Raw genomic sequence first — 13,468 nt, forward strand, 5'->3', positions numbered from 1 at the left:
CACCCCTTGCTGTCTTTGATGATCCTGAAGACCCACAAGCATCCACCTCATCCATGTAAATCTGTCCAACACCACAACAACCACTCATCTCCCAGAGCCAACACACCTGCCACTGTTGGTGAGTACTCTACACACTAGTATGTTAACTTTCTATGATTTATTACGTCGAATATTATCTTAAATTGATTAAATATAATACAAATGATGCCTTATGGTACTGCTTTTGTGTCGTATTGGTATGAAAATGTGAATGAATTACAGATAAAACACATTTAGGAAGCATCCCCATTTTCTCCATTTAAATAATTATTCACATTATGCATTTTCACATTATGCATCGACTACGAAGAGCGTATCCCCCCGCATATAACGAGGATAGGGTGTAATCTCTGTGAGGCCACAGTTCAGATGGTAGAAAGTCGTTGATGAAGCCATCTACATGTCAGATCAATGAGGACAGTTAGAGAATTGAAACTGGTTTATCATTTTCATGTGTACCGAGATACAGTGAAAAGCTTGTCTTGTTTACGATTTACACAGATCAAATCAATAGACTGTGCATTGAGATGCAACAAGATGAAACAATAATAATGCAGTAAATAAAGCGTAATTGGTACAGAGAAAGTGCAGTGCAGGTAAAGTATAAGGAAGATTGTTGAGCACCTTTGCACCATCCACTGGACTTCCCAATGGCCAAGTAATTTTATTCCAATTCCTATTCCCATTTATACTTGTCAGTCCATAGCCTCTTTGTACCAAGATGAGGCCACCCTCAGGGTGGAGGAGCAACACCTTATATTCCGTCTGGGTACCCTCCAACCTCATGGCACGAACATTGATTTCTCCTTCCTGTGAACAAAAATTCAATCCCACTGCTCTATTCCCCTCTCTGACCTTTTACTTCTTCTCACATGGCTATTACTTCCCCCGAGGTCCCCTCCCCCTTCCCTTTTGTCTGCTCTCCTCCCCTATCAGGTTCTTTCTTCTCTAGCCCTTGACCTTTCCCACCCACCTGGCTTCACCTGTCACCTTCCAGCTCACCTCTTCCCCCTCCTTTTAATTCAGGCATCTCACCCCTTCCCTCTCAGTCCTGAAGAAAGGTCTTGGCCCGAAACATCGACTGGCTACTCTTATCCATAGATGCTGCCTGACCTGCTGAGATCTTCCAGCATTTTGCGTGTGTTGCTTTGGATTTCCAGCATCTGCGGGTTTTATCATGTTTGAGATTCTGTGATCTATCTTGTCCATTTTATCTTACTAGGGAAGCATTTAACAGTCTTATAATGGTGGTGTAAAACTGTTCATGAGCCTAGTGCTCTCAGACTATCCGATCCTCCTATGTGATAGTTTGATGTTACCCAGAATGGTAGAATGCATAAATATTCATTCTGCTGGCGATGGAAACTCTTGTTCAGGCAGGCACTTCATCTGCTGAAGTACTAGCCCAATATTAGCCCAAGTACTAGCCCAGTATTAGGTTGGTTGGTCACTTCACTCAAAGGGAACAAGGAGTGAGAACTCAGAACTGTTCCATCGGTGCATTTAGCACGATCTTGAAGCGAAACACATGGGATATACTGCACTGCATGTGGATGTACCATTCCTGAGCTGAGCAGTCCCTGAAGCTAATAATGGGTTTCTGAACTGGAAAAGTGATCCATTTGCCAGTACTGGTGAGTACAAAACATCATCCCATGGAACCCTTCATAAATAAATAAGGCTCATCTGCAAAATCAATGAACTGTTCATGATGCATTATAAATTAAAGTACCATCTTCTTTAATTAATGCTGATATATGAAAAGTACATGTAAACCTCTTGACAGAAAGTCCTTGTGCAGTTCATGTTTATTCTTCCAGATCTTTGCAAATCAAATTGCTAATTAAATAAATACACCAGTGAATGGCTACGTCTTTTAAGTGAATTAAATAAAATGTCTGATTACCAAAGTCACTTCCTCTCAATCCCACTTAGAGTTGCTATTTCTTTCCTGTTTCTCTTTAGACCATGGGAGATGTAAAGCACTTTATGTTACACGTGTTAGTAAAGTCAGAAGGAAAATTAAAGACCCCAGACCATGCAGGATAATACCACTCTCTCAGCATCAAAGGTATCCCTGACTAAATTATTACATATTACGACACAAATAAAAAAAAATCACTGTATGAGATGAAGTATATTCTAGAAAACATGTTCTACGTCTAAGCCAGTGGTCATTAGCTTTTGAAGAATACACCTCACGTTGCTCTGAGCACATCACCAGAGATGCAACCCGAGTTCACGGGGATTTTCGTGTCCCTCAACATCAGACACCCTCACCCAGGTGATCCAGCTGCAACTGATCGAGCTATGACTTGTGTTCAGGCAGCACGTGCTGCAGATCCCCACAGACCAGCACTCTTCATCCACAGCCATCTCGAGGCTTTCTCTGCTACCTCGGTGATGTTGCCAGTGGCTCTCTGCCTCCTTGTGCCAGTGATGCCCAATGCGTTGTGGGGCTCTATGAGGAGACTGTCCAGTGGAGCCCTGGCCGTCCGCTTCAACAGGCATACACTTCCCTTATTTTGGTAGAATGATGCCATTGGGTGTATATAAAGGCCCATCAATCCCATTCTACCTCTTCTTATTTGCCTTTATCTCGTAATTTATTCTCTCATACACATACTGATCAGCTCTCTTTTGGATCACCTTGCCGTTTACCCACACTGACAGGAGGCAAATAACACTAGCATGTCCTTGGGAGCTGGAGAGAAACTAGATCTCCCAGGAAAAGAGCCATTTCATCATGGGAGGGACAAGCAGAAGATTCCCAAGGTCAGGAATGAACCCTGGACTCCAGAGCAGTGTTAGTTGTTGCTCCACTTTCCCACCCTTACCTTGCGTGGCAGAGGAATAAAATTATTCTGTATGCGTGTTGACTTTTCCAAAAGGACAAGGACATATGTTTCTTGTGTGTGTGAATGAACACTGAAGGGAACAGAAGAATTTGCATTCCACTTTGCAATCCGGAGAAACACAACCACCAAATTCCGCACAGCAAGATCCCACAAATGGTATTGTAATTTAGACTGGATTATTAGTTTTGGACAATGCTGGTTGAGGAACAAATATTGACTGGGATCTAGGAAGGAACTATCTGTTTTTATTATCAGCAGTGCCACGGTGCTGTGATTTGAAGAGATCTGCTCTGTGCACTAGAATGTCTGCCGAGATCTTTTGCTTAAGTTGCTAAAGTGAGACTTGAACCCAAAACATACTGATGTACCATAGTTCTGGAAGTGATTCACAGCTGACATATCATTTACCAAGAGCAAAATATTGCAGATGCTGGAAATCCAACATCAAAAGAGAAATACTCAACAAGTCAGGCAGCGGCTATGGAGAGTGAAACATAAGTCAATGTTACAGACTGAGGGCCTTTCATCAAAACTTGGAAAAATTAAAAATGTAAGAAATTTTGAAATCCAAGGTAAGAGGTGAGGGGGAAAATGAAAGGGGGGGGGGGTCTGAGATAAGGAGCAGAGTAGAAGAGTTTGAATGATACATGAGATGAAAAGGCTAGAGGAAAGGATAAAGAAACTGAGAGAGTGACAATAAATAAATTTTGGGGAGGAGAAAATAGAAGAGAAACAAATATATAAAATTACTCATCGGAAAAAGGGTAAAAAGATTATAAATGATGGAAATGTGATTAGCCATTACTGTCTGGTTTGATGTAGCATCCTCTTACAAAATACATAAAATACAATGAACTATCAGGTCAGTGGAAAAGGTCATTGTCTGCAGTCTACCATCACCGCAGGACTTGGATGTGTCTAGAACAAAGAAGTAGACAGGACAAATCATTGCGGACATGACCCACCCTGCAAACTGCCTTTTCCAAGAGCTCCCATCCGGAAAGCACTATAGGGATATTAAAACAAAAACTTCATGCCATATCAAAAGTTTCTTCCCCCAGGCAGTTAATCTGATCAACTGTTCTACTTAACCTGTCACTGTAATGCACTGTAGGCACTTTAAACCACTTTTTATATTGTAAATACTTGATGGTATTTATGTATTTTTGCACATTTTCTTCCATATCCATCTTTTAACATTATTTTATAGCTCTTTATTCTTTATGATTGTTAAATGTTGTTGTCTCTTGACCAATATACCATGGCAAATTCCTAACACATGCAAATGTATAGTATATGGTGAATAAAGTTGATCCTTGATCAATCCTTGAAGGACATTGTCTGAGATTCTTTAAAGTTGCAGAACTTGTTGTTCAGTTCAGAAGAATGAGATGTGAACAGAATAGAAAAAAATGCATTTTTTCCCAGAGTTCCTTTCCAATTTAATGCAAAAGTGAGTAGAAGCACTGTTACAGTCATTTATGCACCAGAAGAAGATGCGGGGGAGTACACCTCAGATAGACTGAAACAATGGATGTTCCAAAAAGGAAGGTCTGGCAGATTGTTTAACACATTTCAATTTGCCACCTAACTCTGAAAAGGAAGGTTATCATTTACAAAGAGTAGCTGCTTCTTACAATGCAGATGTAAGTTTCACATAATGACATTTCAAAGTCCTTTGCAGAAAGGAAGCATGGAAAATATCCACAGAAATGGATAAGCAGCTGGTACCAAGCTACAGAAAGCAAGATGAAGGTGACACTAGGTTTAGTTAGGAAGCTGGACTTCGACAAGGTTTTCGAAGTGAAGAGAGGGAGAGCACGAGTAGGGAACAGACATAATCCAACTGACAGGTGATGGAGAGAGGAAAATGTAAAAAATGGGGGGGCGGGGGGGATGTTGAAAGAGAGATTTGAAGGTCACCAAGATAAAGTGTAGTAAATCCACACACAGATTTGAATACAAGGATATAAAATTTAAAATATTATTTAACAGAAAGATAAACTTTTATCTTTCTAGGGTCGAAAAGTATTTTTTAAAACAGATTAGAATGGAAGTAATTTGGAAGATGTGTAGCTTGGGTGGTTGATGGTTGGGTTGAGTTGTTCTCTGATCTTGGCAAGTTATTTGCAAATTTTCATCACCATGTGAGGATAAATCATCAGTGAGCTGTTGATTAAGGTGCACCCTCTGAATGCTTGGCCTTTATATACTTTTCAATCAGCTGATTGATGTGATTTCAAAAACTCAGTTGTGATGCGGAGAGGAGTTCTTGTCACTGACTGGCTGTGTGGCAAACTTTGTGCATTGCGGTCTGGAATTTTGCCCATATCGGCTCATAAATAGGATCAAGGTGTACGTGTTTGTTTACAGAATTGTTTGTGGTAAACCACGCTTCTAGGAATTCTCTTGCATTCCACGTGTTTGCTTGTGCCATGACTTTTACTGATGCGAAAACACAACATGGAAGAGAATTCCTAGATCCATAGTTTTCTGCCAATAATTCTATAAACAAATACGCATTTATGAGCTGATGCGGGCAAAATTCCTGACCACAACTTATTAAGTTCGCCACATAACCAATCAGTGATGAGACTTCCTCCCCACATCACAACTGATTTTATGAAATGGCAACCAATCAGCTGATTGAAAAGTATGTAAGGTACAAGCATTCAGAGGACACACCACAATCAACAGTGCACTGACGATGTCTCCTTGCATGGCGATGAAACGTTTGCAAATAAGTTGCCAAGATCAGAGAACAAGATTAAAATATTTAGAACACAATTTTATTTTAAAAAATCACATTGTCCAGGGAACTAACATCAAAGCAAAACCAAAATGCAAGGCACTCAAACTTTAATCTAGGGAAGAAGTAAATTAAAGTAAACTCTATTTTCATTGTTTAGTTTCATTGGCATAGGGGTTTCAAGGAACAATAGATATGGGTGCTAGTTGAAAATATGTAGTGTTAAATCATATACAATTCATACATGATAAGCCATACCACAAGTATTAAACTGCAATCCAGTTCTTGGTAGTCTTTTTAACAAAAAACATTTAACCTCTACACATGCAAACATTGTCTGTGTTTGGACCAAATCTTCATTGTTGAAAACCTTCTGGTGGGTCTAGAATAGAGAAGAAAGGAGATGCTGGCAGCAGAATGATGAATACTGTTTCCTTAACCCATCCTAGCTCTTGTCAGCCACCTGCGACTCCATCCTGGCACATGTTGGAGACAGCTCATTAACTTATTCCTTGCTTCCCAAGAGCAGGGTTTTTTTTTTGATGTTTTCTTTCACCTTGTGTACATCTATTGGCTCAACAGTTAGCTACCCAGGCAGGCAGAGTTGTCTTTTCTTCCCATTCACTGCATGCTTTAAGACAGGTCTCCTTGCTAAGTCGCAAACATTGCCCTTAAGTGCAATAGGCATCTCTTTTCAACCTGCAAGTGCGGCATTTATTGACCTTCACCCCCAAAAACCTCCCCTCGGGTAGTTGGTGCAAAGGAAATTACCCAGAGCCCATCACCGCATGTAGTTAAAGACTGAAACAAGTGAAAGATAAGTGAAGCTGAAAAATCAGCACTTATTTGATTTTAATCTTGTCACTTTGCAAGCATTTAAATTGCCTTAATCATGTGGCTGGCTTCCAGCCTTGCTGGTAATCTGTTATCAAATTTGAAACTAGATTTTTTAAATGTCAGCGTGGGCTGTGATTTGGAGTCTATTAACAGTTATGAGCCTGCCTCCCAAAGTTCTATAATCTGTGTGCTAATGACCTGTTCCGGAGCCTATCGAATATTACTTTATTAGAACTGCATATTGGTAGTTCGTACAGGGGGGAGTGTTCAATTTTTAACAAACACACAGAAAAGAATATAATGTCTACAGTTCTAGCAAAGGAACTTCAATTTTTTTTAGGCAATAACCTGGCAGCGGAATAACCTTGATAAATGTAATTGAATTTTTTTCTCTGATAAGATTAACTAGTGGTAATTGTGAACAGCGAGCTTTGCCTCCAATACAAATGAGATGTACGACAAGCTGAAAGTAATTTTTAGATAAAAATGAAATAGTATTTCAGACCTTACATTGTGCAGCCCTGTATCCCAACTCTTCAATGCACTGATTATCATTTCATCTTTTCAATACATCTAATTGTGCTGAGCTTGGTTAAAATGAGATCAACACATGTAAGCCCCAAAAGGCTTAATTAAGGGAGGGCCAAAATGCCAGCAAAACTAGGGTGTGTTTGAAAGTGCCTGACAAACATAGCAGGAATTGTACTTGCACAAGTCTTTCCAAAACCCATAGCCAGAGTCTCCTTCTAATGTTAACTTTATAGAGTACTGTCAAATATATATATACATTGTTTGAACAAAGGTAAAGCCCTATATTAGCAGCAGTGCAGCAATTTTTAAAATTTGATATGTAGCCTCATTTGCATTTGAGGATGTAATTCTTCCCAATAGGTTTGCACATGAACAATGAATTTTTAAGTTAAATTAGTCAATAATTTAATTCATTAAGTAAGACTTGCTTGGCTCTCAGAAGTATCTAAAAAAAACTCTGCTGACTGCTTTATTCTATAATGTTGATGTGTTTCATATTTTCAAAATAGTATAATATTGTTTCATACTAAATCCACATGCAAGCGCTGCAAATTCTAACAGATAGGAAGCTGATTAAATCTGTCTTTTGTGTCAGTTGTAACCCAACCTTTAACAAATTCTGGTAATGAGCAGCAATGGTAACCACACAAGGTGCAGCAGTCTGCAGAACCTGGATGGAGTTGAATGTTTGCTTTTCTGCTTCACCTCTGACACAAATCACCTTCTGAGATCCAGACTTCACAAAGGACAATGGAGTGTTTTTAACCTTGGCTGCTAATTATATTTTTGAGGGCTTGTTTGTGCTGCAAACTCTCTGAAGCTATATAGTTTCAGTGACCTTAAGTTTCAAACTCAAATCAACAAGACCATTGTGTATTTTCTCTAAAAAAAAAGGCCATGCAGGGACTCGTGTTTTTGTTCAAAGATTGAAATCTGGTGTTACAATATTATGAGGTTCCACAATATTAAATAAAATAAACCTTGTTTATTGTTTCTCATATTGTTGCACTGTTTAACTCAGATTCAGCATTGCTTTGCATCTCATTTGAGCTGGTCATCCCTGCCCTGATTTTGTACAACAACTTCATCTTCATCGCAGCAATTCTGACGACACAGATAGATAAAGCATCATGGTATTGCTATGTAATCTATCCCATCACCCACTGCCTGAAATTGCTTGAAAAAATAGGGGCTATAGAGGAGAGGCAAAGGTAAGTAACTTCGGAGCTAACGTCTGGAGCTATCAGTGCTAACCCCAGGTTAAGTCAAGACCTCCCACTCTTTGAACTTGCTGAAAAATCAGTTTAGAAAGCTTACTCCAAGGGCAGGCTCATGCCTAGAAAATTTGGAGTTGCTTACTGAAAGGGATGAGAGTCATTTATTTTCTTGTTACCAATCTGCCACACAATGAGATAACATCAGCTAAAATATTCAGCAGGAGCTATTCCTGTGTTTTCTCTTCAAGACGGTTACCTATTTAACTCCATCCTGTCAATTAGACAAAAAAGCAAAGAACTAATTAGGCAACTGTGTAATTTTAATTAGCTGTTTTGATAATTAAACTAATTAGTTCCCCTGTGTTTCCACAATATGCAGTGGACTGGTTTTGATATCGCTGCTTCAGAGTTCCATTCCGTTAGTTAATTAGTCACTTTTGCATTAGAAAGCTTTATTAATAGCCTTAATTTGCAGTTGAAATGAGAAATCTGCTGTCAATAATTTGGATAATTGCCTACTGTTTGATTATAAAGTACAAAAGTAGCAGCACACTATTACATATGCAAATCCCAAGGGTTATTTCCTGGCTGCTCAGCTTTCTTGATCTACATTTCATCCTTTCCCTTCTTTGTGTTCTTTCTTGACCCTGTTAGCAGAAGAGAAACAGGCTTATTAAAAAAAAATGAGGCCTTGTTTTTTCTTTCCCCCTGTCCTGTTGTGGATGTATTTTGGTGCCTGCAGTTGTTAAAGTTATTGCTTGTATTGTACCTAATTAGTGTCCTTGGAATTAAATGAACAGCTATGTATACACCTCTAGTTTGAGCAGCCATGTTTGTGGATTGAATAATTGATTCTACTGCGCTAATCAGATAGGGACATAATGAGCCAGTTTAATTAAATGGGGATCTAACCTGGTGAACACTGGGGAAATATTTGCTCATTTACTTTGCAAAAGGCCACTGTTGCTTTTTAATGGATGCAATACAGCAAAAGGAAAGAAAGTAGGCCTCAGTTCAGGGAACATTCCAGTCTGCCTCTCATCCTTACAGACCAGGAAAGTATAATCAAAGGGCCAGTTCATTTCTTCAGTCAAATCAAAGGGCCAAAGAAGACTAAAACTGCTGACAGGCTTCATCTCCCCTTAGGTGTCAACATCATTATACAGCTGTGTTCTAGGAGATAGGTTGTGTGGTCCTTGGCTATTAGTTGTTTATGAAAGGGATTTTTGAGTTCAATTTACTATCTGTCCGCCATCTCTGCTATTTTATGTGCTTTTTTTAATGGGCATACTACATTGCCACTTCTGCTCAGTCTCTGAATGAAAAATATTGCTAAATCGTCGACAATTTAAGTCAGCTTTGAAGTGATAGCAGTCAGTTTAAGGAATGCAGTACTAAGTTTACAATGAAGCATTTCTGGATTGCATTAAATCAAAACAAAAATCAAATTGTAGGACAGGTGTTTTTAATTAGTTATTAAGTGGAACTGCTCTTAAAGAGGTAATTGTGTTAACAGCGCAGGCATCATGTAATGTGACAAAATAAGAGAATATAGTATATTGACTGGGTTTCTATTCTTCATAAGAAGCACTTGCCATGCTGTCACTGCATTGCCTTATTGCCAGTGGTGAAGTAATTAAAGCCGTGAGGACTCTTTTTCCAATACTACACCCAAGCAAGTGTAGAATGGGCAGTACTTGTTTGATTGGAAAAAAACAGAGCAAACACAGTCTGCATTTTCACATTTGCTTGTTAATTTACTTTTCATCTTCCTCTCCCCAGCCAACCCCTCCCATTTCATGAATTGATTCCTGCCTTCTTTGCCCCTTCTCCATTAAAATTCCAAATGGTTAAGAGGATTTTCTCAATTTAGTCATACTTTTAATCTTCGGTGAAATGAGTGATGACTTCTTATAATAAAAACTTGACAGGCTTACATCGTGAACCAGTGGATTAGTTTCCCTTGGTGATGAGGTTTCCTTTTGTGCGGTATGTGTCTGTTTGATGGAGGTTTAACAGAAAGCATTTTGGCAGAAATTGGATGCAGCAGGGATCATCTACAGATGGCCGCTGTTCGATATTAACGTGAGGAGAGTAACTTTCTTCACCAACCACCCCCCCCCCACCCCAACTTCCCCCTTTCCTCCTAGCCAGGTGATAGAAGCAGCCAAGGTGCTTGCTTTTCTAGAAAAAAGAAAGGGATGGTGCAAAGATACATACTCAATTACTTCCATGCCCATTATTAAATTCAGATTCAGTCTGCAAGAGTCTGCAATATAATTAATAGTGAAAATCTCTTTTAAAAGCCTTTTGCTGAGAAGTCCCTGTAGCAATAAGAAAGCAGCATTTACAGTGTGACCCGTTGTTGGCTGCGGGTTATTTAATGCACCAGACTTAATATTGGAAAATAATGACCTTAATGAAATTTTCTGCAGTGGGTGGGATGCAGACTAAAATCATTCCGTGATAAGGTACAAAGAGTGCAGACTTACTGTCAAATGTTTCAAAGACAAGAGTGATGCATGCGGTCTGTTTGCTTATTCTATACATCAAATTACAACACTTTGAAGATCAGAATTTTTAATGCAAGACGAAAATTAGCAGCATAGAGAAAAGTCAGTAATGCCCCAACACACATTCTCCATCGAGAAGCATCAAGAGAAACCACAGTAACCTTTCTTGTAATTCAATGAAAGCCAATGTAAGAAGTAAGGAATTTATAAATTGAGGACATTCTTCTCAACTACAGGCTATCTTTTGATCATGCCATTTCCCAGATAAAAGGATTTTAATTGCCCTGCTGCATAAGTGCATATGGATCATGGTCATGTCATGTCATCATGGTTCTGGAGGGACAGCTAAGGTGGCTGGAGGGTGGGTGAGGGAAAGGGAGGGGGTGGGGGGGATGGTCATGATTATGGGAAATTTTAATTACTGCAGTTCTAACGTGGAGTGGAAATGATGTCATAACTATTGTACTTGACTGTGCAGATATTGATTACAAGTTTGCAACTTTAATGTGGGTAACGCAAACAATATAATAGATAGGAAATCATGACCTACTACCGACTGTAACTGGTGAGTCAGAATCAAAGTCAGATTCAATATCATTGACATATATCATGAAATTTACTGTTTTGCTCCAGCAGTACAGTGCAAAATTTTTAAACTATGAATTACCATAATAAATATATAAAAATTAAATTAAATTAAATAAGTAGCACAAAAAGAGAGCAAAAATAGTGAGGTAGTGTTCGTGGGTCGGTTCATTGTCCGTTCAGAAATCTGATGGTGGAGAGGAAGAAGCTGTTCCTAAAACATTGAGTGTATGTGTCTTCAGTCTCCTGTCCCTCGTCTCTGATGGTAGTAATAGGAAAGAGAGCATGTGCTGGGTGATGGGGGTCCTTTTGAGACAATGTAGACAGCGTATTGAGTAGATGAAAAGGTCCTTCAAATTCTGATGGTTCCTTGTGAACAGAAGACAGTAATGAAAAGATTCTTCCTCAGTTTTTCTTTACAATAAGTGTTCTCTTGACAACCCTTATCTCCTTATGAATTTTCGGTCTCTGACCCTTAATCTGAAGTGGTAATTGGACGCCAGTCCCCAATAATGTTTCATTATAGAGAGGCTTCTTTGGATTAATTCCACATTTAACAGACAGATTCATTTTAAAATAAACTATCTGTAGGATTGGTCTGTGATTGGCAAAAATGATGAAGAGTTGCATGTGAAGTGAAGACTCAGTATTGTTCACACTGCTGAAGATTATGTGGCAGCCTAAGATGAGCCTTTTGAAAATCGGAATTTAATCTGATGTGAGCCAATTTTGATTTATTTGGATGTTATCTGAAGTTCTTCAGGACAGATCAATCCAGGTCTCTGTTGGCTCATGACACACCCTGGCCAATTGAGGTAAGTGCAGCTTCTTGAGCAGTGTTGACAATTTTGTAGCAATTCACCTCAGGTTATGCACGATGAAATTCGGTGTTGCTTGCACATGCAGCTGCACAAGACTGACTCCAAACAACCACCTTTGAAAAAATTATGGAAATGGATGGGCATGCATGGTCCTCTTAAGGCAACGGATCTGAATTTCTGAGCACGCCACTGACTGCACGTGCTCGGGAAGTGAAGTCTGAAGCTACAGTGTAGAAATTTCAGAAGTGGATTTCCGGGCACAGCCCTGATTGGAACTGTGAGAGCAGTAAAGTATAAAGTTATGATGGAGAAATTTGTAAATTGTATTCATGACCATATAAGTCTTGATCTCGGTGTTATTTATTTTTTTAATTGCACAGCTTGTCTTCTTTTGTACATTTAGTTGTTTGTCAGTCTTTGATTATGTATATTCTTTCATAAATTATATTGTATTTCTGTATCTTCCTGCAAGTGCCTTCAAGTAAATGAATCTCAAGGTAAGATATGGTAACATTTCCACGCTTTGATAATAAATTTACTTAACTTGATTCTTGATTTATTGATTTCAAAATGTACCATATTTGCTACTAATTGGTGAGAATCACAAAACTCAGTTACGTACCTTTTTTATTAAACAAATGTTCTAGATTTTCTCCTCCGCTTTAACAAGCAAAACTACAATTATGTATGGCATGATTGGAATAATGTAAGTCACTCGAACATACCAGCTATCAAATGCATGCAGAATTTGTTGATTTTAGACACAGAAACACTTGCGATCCTGCAATTAAACTCAACAACTTTGGAGAGGGAGTTGAAAAATCTGCACTGGGTGTCTGTTTATGATTACAATTCAGTGACACTCGAGAGAAAATCTATGTATTTTGTTGTGTCTGATCCAAGTAGTCTCATTGATGGCTGGTTGAGCAAAGAATTGATGGCATCTGAATAGGTGAACTCAGGTGACATTACCGTTCACCTGGGCAAGAGTCACAGAGTTGTACAGCAGGGAAACAGGCAACACTTACAGTACGCTGGAGGAACTCAGCAGGTCAGGCAGCATCAGTGGAAATGATGAGTCGACGTTTCGGGCCAGAATCCTTCATCAGGGGAACAGGTTCTTGGCCCAAATTATGCATGCTAACCAAGATGTCTATCCAAGTTAATGGAATTTACCTTCGTTTGCCCATATCCCTCTAGGCCTTTTATCTGGATTTGTTGTATGAGTAGGAGCATTGCTCCATTCTGAATAATGGTTGGTCAACTTAAAGTCATGCCTGAAGAAATGACATCATATAACATGTACGAGGGGTGATTG

Source organism: Mobula hypostoma, chromosome 20 (assembly GCF_963921235.1).
Source record: "Mobula hypostoma chromosome 20, sMobHyp1.1, whole genome shotgun sequence".
Taxonomy (NCBI): Eukaryota; Metazoa; Chordata; class Chondrichthyes; order Myliobatiformes; family Myliobatidae; genus Mobula; species Mobula hypostoma.